The 15,127-nt window shown below is 36.7% G+C and overlaps 1 pseudogene; it reads left to right on the top strand.

Annotated features, from left to right (window-relative positions):
- The first annotated feature begins 634 nt into the window (after positions 1 to 634).
- LOC149567003 (DNA (cytosine-5)-methyltransferase 1A-like) overlaps positions 635 to 15,127 on the top strand; it is a 105,593-nt pseudogene continuing 91,100 nt past the window's right edge.

The raw sequence follows: 15,127 nt of genomic DNA, 5'->3' as shown, positions 1-15,127 counted from the left end.
AATACGTACTGCAATAGAGTTTTGAATTAATTCTTTTGTCTTTTGGTTTTCGAACTTGAATACTGTTTAGATTTTTGGTGGGATTCGAGGTAGAAGTCATTCTTACTCACAGTAACATCATGGTCCGGACCATCCTCTTGCTACCCACCAATATCTGCAGAACAAGTCTGGGCATATGGACGTTTTACTTTTATCTTATCAACAACTAATACATCCTCTTGAATGTGAGGAAATGAGCTCTTTTCCCATTTACTGCCTATGTCATCTTGATCATGCTCACTTCCTTCAATGTCAGGCACAACACTTGCACCATGCTCGGAGCTTGCATTACTGCTTGTGGTCATCGAAGAGTTCATGGAATATGTCCTGCGTTGTAAGCTAGTTGCTTTGTTGGCATAAAACGATGTAGCTGGTGCACTAGACAGTAAGGGCCTGAACATACTTTGAGAATTTTGATGGACATCTGCTTGGCGCACTGCAGAATCAAAGGATCTTTTTTGGTGCAGAGCTCATTGAGATGCTAGCCATTTTATATATGCTAGATAATGTGACTATGTGCAGGGTTGGACATATAAATTATTTATTCCTGACTGCTTTCTCTACTAGGAGAGCAAAATTTCTCCATCCCGCTGAGATGGAAATGGGATCTGCCGCAAGGGTTGATAGTTTGGTTGCTAATCAAACATCACAGAAATATCCGCAAACAAAGCATACAGAATATGAGCCGTTTGGCGATAGAGACTAGGGAAATGCGAGAAGAATTGAAAGGGATAGCTCTTGGCGTTCAAATCCCCCTTCTTTCTCATGTAAGACCATCAGTTTTTTGGAGGGAGTGAATATCCTTGTTTTCACTCTAGTTTTTGCTGACTTGGGCCGATTCTCCCATTTTTACCCTGCTTACTAGATCAGATCTCGCTAAGGGGCGATGGCGTCCTCATATTCTACTCCAGTAACTGTTGTGCAGGTGGGAACTTATTTCGTTAACCAGTATTACCAAGTTCTGCAACAGCAGCCAGAATGTGCGTATCAATTTTACAGAGATAAGCACCATGTCTCACGTGGATGGGGACAAACAAGAAACGGCTTCTGGGATGATGGAAATTCATAACCGAGTAATGTCTTTGAACTACATTGTCTATCTTATTGAGCTTAAATCAGCAAATGCTCAAGATTCATTAAATGGAGGTGTACTCGTAATGGTCACTAGCTCTATCGAAAGAAGGGACAGAGAGGTCAAAAAGAATTTTGTTCAGACATTTTTCCTTGCACCTCAGGAGAATGGTTACTATGTACTAAATGATATTTTTAGATTCTATGAGGATGCTTCTTATGTAGAGAAGCATTCCAATGTACTTACAAATGGTGAGTCTGATGAACAGAACGATGATGCATCCAATACGTTGCCCCACAGAAAACCCCTTGAGGAGAGTGATGAAACTGGCATGCCCAAAAGAAAATCAACCCATTTGCAGGCTGCGGTTGTTGGTAGAGGTATTAACAAATCTTATTATCAAGCACAAGAAATATCTGAGCAAGAAGGTGACTCAGAAATATCTGCATAAAATTTTTTTTTTTTTTGAAGAAATTGTTCATCGACATTTTGAAGAAAGGAGGAAGGAAATGCTTAACACCGCATCCGATGGCGACGAGGGAGCCAAAGGCACAAAGTGCCAAACACTGACACGAAGAGCAGCAAGGGCTACTGAAAAGAAGCCCAAAGGGAAAAAAACAATGACGCCCGGGCCTCCAAAACAAACCCTGAAATAACAACATGATCGCAGGAAGGATGGAGGAGGAAGAACCAGTCTCCATCAAAACCGATCAAAGAACAGTATGGGGATAAAATTCAAGATCCAACATAGTGGGATACAAATTTTCTCAAAAATTCAGATAAAGTTTTAAAAACTTAAAGCATGCATGCAGAGACAATCTAATAAACCTGATTGCATAAAGAAAACCGATCTTTGTCAGAGCATAATAATAAATAAATGATATGAAGTAATATTTTGTTGTTTTGGCGGCACGCCTTCCAAAAAAAAAAAATTGAAGCTTTTATAGGAAAATCCTTTGGCGGCAAGCCTTCCAAAGGGGGTTAGATGAAAATTACTAGAAAATAAGAAGTAACCTGCACAAATTAGAGCAAACAAAAGTTAAATGGGTTTGGCGGTAAACCAGCCAAATCCAAAAAAAATTCAATTTCTTCCATCTTAAAAAGACTAAAGAAGAAAGTAGTGAAATCTCTCTCAAGAGTCTCCTTCGAATTGTACCTTCATGCAAACACTCAAAACAAAGATTAAACTGCTCTGATACCATGTTAGAAATGGAAAAAGAAATCTGTAAATAAACAATACCAGGAAAGAATCTAAGTGAGTAAATGCATGAAAAGATATTACCATAAAATAGGAGAGAGAAAGCTTCAAGCTCCAACACCATGAGACAAGATATTTGGAAAGGGGAAATCAAAGAAAACCCCTTGTGACATTATGAATGAGGCATGAAAAGCCTAAGATGAAAGAGAGAGAGAGCAAAAGAGCTATGGCTCATACAATACTTGAGAAGAGGAAGAACCCTCATTGTTGTTTAATGAGAGAGGAGGGTCATCTCTTAAATAGAGATGAGAGAGAGGAGTTGGAATGTAACTCCTATGTCTATGAATGCCACCATTCATAAGTGTGTGAGGCCAAGTGTGAGATTCCTCTTAAGGAGGAATAATCTAAAATTAGAAATTACAATATATATTTGTCCTCACATATTCCACTAGATGACAAAATAAGATGTAGTGGAAAAAGGACAAAAATAAATATATTAGGATACCTTGGCTTATATCCTAATATATTACAACAATAAAGAAAGGAGTTCTAAACTTGGTTTATAAATATACCAAGGAAAGATTACAGCTTCTAACACAACTAAAGCATAAGGTACCTTAGACATCTTATCATCCTCTTCTTGTGTCTTAGGACACATCTCCTTAGTCAACTTCGAATGACCAAGTAAAGGTGTGTTGACAGCGTTAACATTCTCCATAGAGAAACATTGCAACACCTTCTCAACATAATCAGCCTCAAATAGCATCAATTTTCTATTTTTCCTATCTCTAAAAATATTCATACTAAGGTTTTGTTTTGCTACTTCCAAATCCTTCATAGAAAATGCATGTGCTAATTGGTGTTTTAGCCCCTTAATGTGATCCATGTTAGACCCAGCTACAAGCATATCATCAACATATAAACATAAAATAATTTAGTTGTCATCATCCAACCTCTTAAAATAAACACAATGATCTGAATGACACCTATCATATCCATGCTCATGCATAAAACTATCAAATTTTAGATACCATTGCCGAGGTGCTTGCTTCAAGCCATATAAACTTTTTTTTGAATTTGCAGACTAAGTTCTCCTTACCTTTGACCACAAATCCCTATGGCTGAGCCATATATATCTCTTCATCCAAATCACCATGAAGGAAGGCTATTTTAACATCAAGATACTCTAAATTCAAATCTTCAGTAGCCACAAGACTTAAAACAGTAAGAATAGAAGTCATCTTAACAACAAGAGAAAATATCTCATCAAAATCAATGCCCTTTTCTGTGCAAATCCTTTCACAACTAACCGGGCTTTAAATATTTTCTTACCTCCTTCCTCTTCTTTCAACCTGTAAACCCACTTATTCTATAAAGCTCTTTTACCTGCAGACAACTTGCATAAATCTCATGTCTTATTCTTCAGCAAAGAGTTCATTTCGTCTTTCATTGCAGACTCCCACTAAATCTTAGTATCCACCTGCACAGTTTCATCATAACATTCAAGTTCACCAGCATCAATAATTAAAATTGAATACAAAGAGGGAGAGAATCTTTCTAGAGCTCTAATTTTCCTTGTTGACCATCTAACATTCACCGATGTTTGTGGTATTTGTTGTTGTGGTTGTTGCACATCATGAGGAAAGGCTAGAACATCAGCCTTTGGAGTATTATCCAGCACTACATAATCATCTTCTTTCTTCTCATGTTGTTGTAATAGATCTTTGTACAACACTTTCTCATTGAATATGACATCCCTACTTCTTAAAATTTTATGATTTAAAAAATCCCAAAGCCTATAACCAAATTCATTAATGCAATATCCAACAAATACACATTTCTTTGACTTTGCTTCCAGCTTGGTTTTATTTTTAGAATCTATGTGAGAAAATGCTTCATAGCCAAAGGTTTTGAGAAAAGAATAACTCACCTTCTTACCAATCCATGCTTCCTCTGGAATACCATAGGGCAAAGGAGTACAGGGACCTCTATTAATCAAATATATAGTAGTATTGATAGCCTCTGCCCACATGTGTAAGGGCAACCTAGCATGCAACCTCATGCTCCTTGCGTGCTCCATTATAGTCTTGTTTATGCATTCAGCCACTCCATTTTCCTGTGGAGTCCTTAGAATAGATTTCTATCTATGAATACCATTAGTGGAGTAATAATTTTCAAATTCATGACTATAATACTCACCACCATTAACAGATTTGAGACATTTTAATTTCTTACTAGTCTCATTTTCAACCAAGCATTTCCATTTCTTAAAAGTTTGAAAGACATCAAATTTCTGTCTAAGGAAATAAACCCATACTTTTCTAGTTGCATCATCAATAAATGTAACATAATAATGAGAGCCACCAAGGGAAGATACCTAAGCCAGTCCCCATACATCTGTATGCACAAGCTCTAATTTCTCCTTTTTGTTTTCCTTCCCAGTCTTTACAAAACTCACTCTCTTTTGTTTTTCGTACACAAAAATTTCATAGCAATCCATATTAACATATTTCAAACCTAGTAAAACTTTCTTTGAATGAAGTAATTTCATACCTTTCTCACTCATGTGCCCAAGTCTATTGTGCCAGAGTGTTGTATCACAATCTACAACAACTATTTGTTCTCCCTACTCAACCGCAGCAATTGTTCCTGAACATTCATTTTTCTCTAAAACAATTAAAGTAGAAGGAACAATATGACTTGTACAAAGATATGAGGTGCCTACTTTCACACCTTTTGCTACTACAAGGGAACCTTTTGAAACCTTCCAAATTTTTATCATTAAAATTAACTACACAACCCTCATCATTGAATTTTTCTACTGAAATTAAATTCCTACTCAGCCTTGGAACATGTCTTACCTCATGTAGTAGCCAATGATTCCCATTCTGCAACTTAATCTTAATTTTTCCCTTTCCAACAATCTGATAAGGTTCATTATCCCCCAAATAAACAATCCCAAAATCCCCTTGGACATAATTAATGAAATAACCTCTATGAGGTGTAGCATGAAATGAAGCACTAGAATCTAAAACCAATGAATCATCAACACTTTCTAAAGACAAAAGCAAAGCATCCTCTTTAGATTTATTACTTACCACATTTTCCTCCTTGTCTCCATCTAGTTTATCTCCCTCATTTTTCTTTCAATTCTAGCAATCTTTTTTTTTATGACCTAGTTTCTCATAGTACCAGCAGTCATTCAGTCCTCTCAATTAAGACTTCCTCCCCTTTGTATTTCCTCTTGATTTCCCATAATTTCCAAAATTACTTCCTTTCTCATTTTTTCTAGCCCTTATTTGTGCATTCAAAGCACTTCTTGATGTAGATCCACCTAAGAATTTCCTACGAGTTTCCTCACTCAAAATAACATTGATCACATCATCATATTTTAGGGTACTAGATCCAAGAACAGAATTACTCATAACCATTACCAAGCCATTCTAACTTTCAAGAAAAGAACACAAAATCAAGAGAGCCCTAATTTTTTTTTCAAAATTGATACCCACAGAAGATAACTGACTAGTAATAGTATTAAACTCATTTAAATAATCTGCAACAGACCCACCTTCTACCATTTTCATATTAAATAAATGATTCATGAGAAATACCTTGTTTGAAGTAGAGGGCTTTTCATATAGTGTTGCTAGGGTTTTCATCAACTCTTATGTTGTCTTTTCTTTTGTAATATTAAATGCCATCGATAATGCTAGGCATAATCAAATGCTTCCAAGTGCCTTTTTGTCCAAAAGATCCCATTCATCATTTGACATAGATCCCTAATTCTTGGCTTTGCCTTCTAACAGCTTCCATAAATCCTTCTGATAAAGATAGTCTTCCATTTACATCTTCCATAACTGGAAGTTCTACCCATTAAAGCTATCAACCCTCAACTTAATCTCATCTGCCATCACTCCCACTCAACTGTGAGACTTTCCTGCAAAGGATAACTAAAAAAATAGCCTTATTCTGATACCACTTGTTAGGATTAAACCATAGATAGAAATAAAAATTACATGCAAATATAACCAATAACAGAAAATAATAGATCACACAGAAAAGAACACAAGGCACCAAGATTTAACATGGTTCACCCAATCTCTGGGCTATGTCCACCAAACAGCAAGTTTGATATTATAAAAATCTAGTGATTACAGCCTAATTACAATCCGCAATCTCTTACAACTCAATACCACCACAAGAACCAATTTTTGCATCACCACAATGAAATAATCCCTAACCCTAAGCCCTTTTATACAAGTATTTTTTTGTCACTTTAGGGTTACAACATGTCAGCCATATGTTGGCCATACGTTGGCCACAACATCAGCCATGGACCAAAAAAAATTTAAATAATTTATGAAGTATGTACAATACTTTCCTGATCAATCACCACAAACTAACATTTACTAGCTAAAATTTTTGTTGATGATATCATATTTGGAGGTCAAAATACATTATGTAAAGTGTTTGCAAATGAAATGAAGAAAGAATTTGAGATGTCTATGTTTGGAGAGATTATATTCTTTGTTGGTTTGCAAGTATATCAGATGAAATATTATATATACATCACTCAGTCTGAGTATGTAAAGGAAATATTGAAAACTTTTGGATTGGAAGATTCTAAATCATTTAGCACACCTATGTTGAGATGACACAAACTATCAAAGAATGATGATTCTGCTGATGCCAATCAAACATTGCACAGGTCAATGATTGGAAAATTTACAATATGTAGTACATAGCAGACCTGACATTGCATTATCTATTAGGATTGTTGCAAGATTCTTTGCTAATCCTAAGGAGAATCATTTGATGGTTGTTAAGAGAATTATGAGATATCTAAAAGGAATAGAAGACTATGGTCTATACTACAAGAAAAATGAAAAATTTGAGTTGAGAGCCTACACTAATGTTGGTTGGGCTGGAAACATTGGTGATAGAAAAAACACACAAGTGGTGGAGCATTTTTCTTAGGAAAGAGGTTCGTCACTTGGACCAGTAAGAAACAAAGTTGCATATCTCAATCTACTATTGAAGCTGAATATGTGGATGTTGTAGTAAATTGTACAAATGTGATATGCATCAAATAGCTACTCAAAGGTATGAAGGAGGAAATCACTAAACCTGTGGTACTTTATTGTGATAATACAAGTGTTGTAAATTTATCAAAGAACCCTATGATGCACACAAAGACTAAGCACATTGCAATCAAGTATCATTACTTGAGAGTTAGTTCAAGAAAAAGAAGTGAGGATGGAATATGTGAATACATAAGAACAAACAGTTAATATGTTCACAATAGCTTTACCTAAGGATGCTCATGAGTATCTAAGAGGTAAATTAGGGGTGATACCCCTATCCAAAGCTACTTAAGAAACATAAGTAGTGCCCTACATCAACTGAGTTGAATTTTGTATCTTACAACTTAATGTAGTGGATGTTTCTTTAGGAGCTTCCTAAAGTATTGAAGGATCTAAATTAGAAGATTTACAGTCACATGTAAGGTGATAGAGGGAGAACCTGAATTGATTATATCTGCATATAGAGATGACAAGTCTTTGGCATTATTTTCAAAGAGGGAGATATAAGACTAAGGGAGAAATACATATACATATACCTAGTAAGAGGGAGAAAGAACTGAGCAAGATATAAGTATAAAGAGATAGATACTTGAATATCAAAAAGAAGGGAGAGATACTCTAAACAGGGAGATATAAGAAAGAGAGAGCAATAAAGGAACTTGACAAATCTTGCATTTCCCTACACAAAGGAAGGACATATACTACACTAATAGAGGGAGAAATTTAAAAGTGTTGATGTAAATAGGTATTTACTATTTACACTTTACTTAAGTTACTTAGGTTAGTGCATTATTTTATTATTTTGCATTATTTTATTATTTCTCTTTATGAGACACTTAGAAGTTTGCACATCTTCTAGAGTTGTCATGTAGACAACACAGAAGTACGCAACTCTAATTGTGTGCATGGTGTCTACACAATAGGATTTTGCATCATTCACTGAATTGTCATGTAGAAAACACAGTTTTTTTGCACTCCTAATTTAGCACATGTTGTCTACAACACTGATGTGCATGTTTCACCTTTGTAGGCTTATCCTCTCATCATCGCACTTACTTTCATGCATAATGGAGGATAACATATATCTGTTGGACATGTGCCTAGTTATTGGACTTATCATGTTGCTAATTCCAAGGCGTTATAGATGCATCTCAGAGGCCTTTATATTGAGGCACTCCTAGTGTACTTGTACATAGAATTGAATACTATACAGTTATTCTAATCATACTCTGGTCTAATTTATGCTTGTGTTTTGAGTTCCTTGGTCTTGGGTGAATTCTGCCCTAAGGTAGATTCTTTCATGGTATTAGAGTTGAGGGAGATACTCATCACATAGTCATTGGAGACCTTGTTGCTTCATCTCTCTAAGAGACTTGATTCAGATTTGGAGCATCAGCAGCAATTGGGAGCATCTAGAGCCAAAGTGGACCTCGCCATTGTGTCCAAAGTGATGATTTGGTGAAGATTGACTATAAATTTGCCTATTTTAGGCCATAATCAATCGGGAAGCAAAAAAAATTTGCAAATCGAAATCTAAAGGCCCGATTTGAAAATCTAGGTATGGTCTTATTTGATCTGCAATTTATTTTACAGATATGACTTATTCTCCATTTTTTCAATTTTTTTCAGAATTATTTTTTTCCCAATTGGGTGTGTAGAGAAATTTTTTTTGCACAAGCACCAGGAAATCACACCCTGGCCTTGTGCATAGTATATTCTATATTTAAATCACAGGTGGCATTTTCATTTGGAAGCCCGCAATAGCAGTGTTCAAGCTCCGACAAAATTATTTCCACCAAGCCAGCCCCTCCATTTTTCGACCACATATTCACCCAAACTAGTGGTCAACATTTCTAAAACCTACAAATTTTCACTCACCCAGCGATGAACACTTCCCAGCCTAAGCGACTGCATTTTACTTTAACCTCTCCATGGGTTGGTTATAAAAATGTTTGTACCTCAAGATTTGAGCAATGTGGGACTAAAAAAATTCCCACCATCTATTTGGGAATTATGGCACCCACTGCGATAAGTTTTTTTCAATCTCCATCAGTTATTTTTCTATCACACATTGTTTGAAGATGCATTTTTCCATGCCACGCAGAAGCTGACACGACAATCACTCCTGCCTACCACGTGGAAAGATTACCACCTCCACCTTTGACATGACAGAGTGCCACATTAGTACTACACACTCTGCCACGTCAGATGCCAACTGGTCCACTGCCACCATAGTTGATCTGTACTACCATGCAAGCTACCACAAGCATACTTTTATGTACAATCTATACATGCCACATTAGCATCCATATAATGTGACATCATCCTAGCCCTGCGTAGATGCTAATGTTAGCAAACTACTATCCTAAAATTGAACGGCCATCTAACCATCATTCCAAGGCATTTTTGAACTACTGCAATGGTCGTTTGAACATCAAATTTAACACAGTGTTTTCCTCTGTAGACCCCTCTTCATATGTAGTTTTAATTTGGCAACCTGACTTTAAACAGCCATAACTCGATCATAGGAACTCCAAATCAGGTGCAATTTTTTTTTATTTTGGGTAAAATTTCTTGAATTTTTTAGTGGTGCAGCTAGTTTCTATTTTTGGTGCTTGGATTGGTCAGTATAAGAATTTTTTGGTGACTATACCTATCTAATCCTACTTTTTGCAACTTCAAACGCATCGTACAGGCTCATCTGGACTCCTTTATAGATTTTGTTTTTTTTGAAAGTGTATTTTTTTTGTCTAATTTTTAGATCTGCAATTAGATTGTAGTCTTATTTGGACAAAAGTATCACTTTCAGAGATAGGTCTTGTTTTACATTGTAATGCTTCACAATTGATGTAATTTTGAGCTACATTGTAATAGTTCAAATTTTTACTATATACAGAGGTTGTAATCAGTAAAATTAGAAAGCCCACTTTATCCATTTTGGCAAGTAGCCCATTGTAAATGCACTATATATAAAGTGCCCAAATCATTTTGTTTTGGGGGGAGGGGGGGGGGGGGATTTTTTATTGAGTGAAAAGGGGGTGTGTGTACTTTGTACTATGTCTCCTTTATCTTGTTTTCTTGCATTATGGGTTCCTTTTCAAAGTTAACTCCTAATAATTATGCTACTTGGAAAGAAAACATTAAAGAGCCATTGGTAGAAAAAGGTTTATGGCGTTATGTCATTGGTGCAGCCAAGAAACCTCCTGCTGATGCTGATGAAGCTCATAAAGAAGGTTGGGAATCCAAACAAGATATGGCCCTAGGAACCTTGTTGAAAAATATCTCTGATCCTGTCAAATTTCACATTAGGAAGCTTATAGATCCAATAGAGGTTTGGGCTAAACTAGAAGCTTTGTATAGGACAGTAGATGAAGAGATGGCTTACACCATAGAGGATAAACTTCTCAAATTGGATCCTAGAAATTTTGACACAATTAAAGACTATCTTACCCAGGTAGAAATGTATAGGGCATAGTTGAAGGGTTTTGGTGAACCCATTAAAGATGGAAAGATGATCAAACACATCATGACTCATCTTCCACCTGAATATGATCCTTTTGTTTCTAGTTTTAATACACACAAAGTGACAATGGGTAGTTCCAATGTTAATCTTTCATTCGAGAAATTCTCAAAAATGTTGATCTTTGAACATGACAATCTAGTGGGAATGGGGATTCTCAAGTCTTCCAAAACCAAAGCCTTGGTAGCAAATGAAGGTAATTCAAGTTGTAAAAAATAAAACAAGAAGCAGAAGCAATGGAAGGCTAAGCCAAAAGATGACACACAACAGTCATCCTCATAACAACAATCTTCCACAAGCCAATCTTCTTCCACTCAACATTCTTCTTCACAACAAGGAAAGTCTTCTTCCAAGAATAATCAAAAGGGGAACAATTCCAACAAGAAGGAGAAGAAAACATGTTCCTGTTGTAAGAGGAATGGATATGATGAACATGAGTGCAAAGATAAGTAGATTGATGAATTGGTTAACATTATGAGGAAACACAAAATTGATGTTCCAAATGCATACAAGGACAAGGGTTCTTCATCCACTTCAAAGGGCAAGGGCCAAGCTTTAGTTGCAAGTACAAACAATGTTGAGGAATGGGTTATAGATTCAGGAGCAACTCATCATATGGGTGCTTCAAGGGAGAAATTTTCCTCTTTAAAACCTTCAAATGTACCATACATCTATGTGGGAAATGATACTCAAGTTGAAGTAGAAGGTAAAGGGAATGTTGAGTTAGAGAATGGCATCTTCAAGGATGTACTTCATGTTCCTAAACTTAGCACCAACCTTCTCTCCATCTATCAAATCACTCACTATGGATGTGGCAACAAAGTAGAGTTCCTCCATGACACAGCAGTGGTGAAAAATCTAAAAGATGATTCAATGGTGGCAATTGGAAAGGAAAACCATGAGAGAAGACTTTATTATTTCTCACATTTTGTGCCTAAGTCCATGTCTCTTGCCTTGTTGACTCATTCAGACACTCAAAGTAAACTATGGCATGAAAGATTTGGACACCTTAATTATCGCTACCTTCATCAATTAAGCAGCAAGGAAATGGTCATTGGTCTACCTCAAGTCGAGTTTTTAGAGGGTGTATCTCCAGGTTGTGAAGCAGGTAAACATCCTGAAGAGAAATATGACAAGGAGAAGTCTTGGAAGGCAACTATTGTTCTAGAATTGGTTCATAGTGATGTAGCTAGCCCTTTTCCAGTACCTTCTTTTGGTAAGGCTTGCTATTTTCTCACATTTATTGATGACTTTTCAAGGTACACTTGGGTCTTTTTCCTTGGCCATAAGAGTGAATTCTTTGACAAATTTATCACCTTCAAAGCTCAAGTTGAGAAGAAATCTAGGAAAGCCATCAAGATCCTAAGGATAGATAATGGCAGAGAATATGTCAACTCCAGACTTATAGACTTTTGCACACATGAGGGGATAGATCTTCAACATTTAGTTGCATAAACGCCACAGAAAAATGGTTTAGCTAAAAGAAAGAACATAACCCTTAAGGAAATGACTACTTGAATGCTTCAACACAAGTCTCTCGATCAAGTGTTTTGGGCTAAAGCCATGTGTTGTGCCAACTACATCAAAAACTAAAGTCCGCATAAGGCCTTAGATGGGATAACACCTTTTGAGGCATGGTGTGGTAGGAAACCAAGTGTTAATCACTTCAAAGTTTTTGGTTGTCCAGCATGGGCTAGGATACCTCCACAAAAGTGAAAGGCATTAGAACCACAAAGCAAACCATGCATATTTGTTGGATATCTTGATCATCTCAAGGAATATAAATTAATGGATCCAGAGACTCAAAAAATATTTTGTGAGAGGAGTGTTCATTTTGAAGAGACATGTCCAAGTTTGGCTTCTTCAACTCCTCCTTCCTCCTATGTGGATAGTGATCATAGTGATGAAAGTGACTCAGAAGATGAAATTCCTCCAACCTTGACTCATAGGTCACCACCTTCACAAGGTCAAAAAATAGTTGAGAAAATTCCTTCATCTTCTTCCACTAAACCTCATTGGGCACAGGAAACTCTTAATGTAGCAGGTTCATTGGTGGGAAATCCTTCAGACACTCAGAGGACTAGGTCATAGCACAAGTCATTTCCACATGCATACATAGCCATTGCTTCAGATCCATAATCTCTTAAGGAAGCATCAGGGATTCTAGAATGGGATAAGGCTATGGAGGAAGAATACAATTCATTGATGAAAAACAACACATGGGACTTATTTCCCCTTCCTAAGGGAAGAAAAGTGGTTTGATGCAAGTGGATCTATCGAACCAAATTTGCAATGGATGGAAGTGTGGATAAATATAAGGCTAGACTAGTTGCCAAAGGTTTCTCGTAGGTTCCAAGTATTGACTATACAGAGACTTTTGCACTGGTTGCCAAGATGAACTCCATTTACCTAGCACTAGCAATTGCTACAGCTCAAGGTTGGGTTGTACACCAAATGGATGTTAAGAGCACATTTTTGAATGGTGACCTTCATGAGTAAATTTATATGGAGAAACCACAGGGGTTTGTATAGGATTCTACTATGGTTTGCAAATTAAAGAAGTCTATTTATGGTCTAAAGCAGGCTCCTCAGGCTTGGTATGCCAAAATGGATTCATTCCTCCTCTCAGTAGGTTTCACCAGATGTCATTCTGATTCAAATGTCTACATTCTTTAGAAGGATGATTCTCACTTGATATTAGTGCTTTATGTCGATGACTTGATCATTAAAGGGAGCACTGCATCCATCATTGCCACTATCAAGACCTCTCTACAGGATAGATTTTCCATGACAGACTTGGGTTTGCTACATTACTTCCTTGGCATTGAGATCATATAGTCTTCAACAAGAATCACACTTTCATAGCCCAAGTATGCTCGTGACTTTCTTTCTCAGTTTCACATGAGTGACTAAAAGCCTACTCCTACTCCCTTCCTATCAGGTGTCAAGCTAGAGGCTAAGTGCACCACTCCACTTGTTGATGCAACATTATATAGATAGTTAGTTGGGAGCCTTATCTACTTGACACACACACACCCTAATATTTATTTTATCATTGGTATGGTTTCATGCTTTATGCAAGAACCTCATGAGCTTCATTGGAAGGTTTCCAAGCACATTTTGGACTATATCAAGGGAACACACACACATGGGATTCATTATGCAATAGTTACAGGGCTTCAGTTGATTGGATACATAGATTCAGACTATGTAGGAGACTTAGATTCTCAGAAGTCTACTTTAGGGTACATATTTCACCTTGGTTCTAGTCCTATTTGTTGGCAAAGTAAGAAGTAGAACAATGTTGCTCTTTCTTCCACAGAGGCTGAGTGTCGAGGGGTTTTCAATGCAGCTACAGAGGCTCTTTGGTTATAGCACATCCTAGAGAAGTTTGGATTTGATCTACCTAAGTTGACAGTTATTCATTATGACAACCAGAGTGCCATTGAAATCTCTAAGCATCTCATTCAACATCAGTGGACAAAGCACATTGAGGTTCATATGCACTATATCAGAGAGCTTATACATGAGCAAATCATTGCACTACAATATTGTCCTACAGCAGAGCAGGTTGCTGATGTCTTCACCAAACCCTTCACCAAGGTCAAGTATACTCATTTGCAAGATCTCTTGGGGGTGCAAGATGTTGTAGATAGGGAAGTACCTACACTTCTCTCTTCTTCTTCTTCTTCTAAGAGGGATTTTTTCCTCTTATGAGGTCTTCTTCTCTCTATCTTTTTCTCTATTGTACTTATCTCTCTTTTTGGAGGAGGGTTTTTCCCATGAGGTTTTCCCTCTTTCTCTGCTTTATGAGAGATTGCATTGCATCATTATTAGCATTGCTTTTGTACATGGGTACCTAACATGGCCTCATAGCCAGGACCCATTATGCATCAATAAGCTTAAGTGCACTCCCCTAAGTTGCACTTAAGAGGGGGTATTGGTGTAAATAGGTATTTACTATTTACACTTTACTTAAGTTTACTTAGGTTAGTGCATTATTTGATTATTTTGCATTATTTTATTATTTCTCCTTATGAGACACTTAGGATTTTGCATATCTTCTAGAGTTGTCATGTAGACAACACAGAAGTAGGCAACTCTAATTGTGCACATGGTGTCTACACAATAGGAGTTTGCATCATTCAATAAGTTATCATGTAGACAACACAATTTTTCACACTACTAATTTAGTACATGTTGTCTACAACACT

Source organism: Cupressus sempervirens, chromosome 3 (assembly GCF_028749045.1).
Source record: "Cupressus sempervirens isolate cs-2001-9-10 chromosome 3, ASM2874904v1, whole genome shotgun sequence".
NCBI lineage: Eukaryota > Viridiplantae > Streptophyta > Pinopsida > Cupressales > Cupressaceae > Cupressus > Cupressus sempervirens.
The sequence above is the reverse complement of the archived record's forward strand: the minus strand, read 5'-3'. Positions and strand labels throughout refer to the sequence as shown.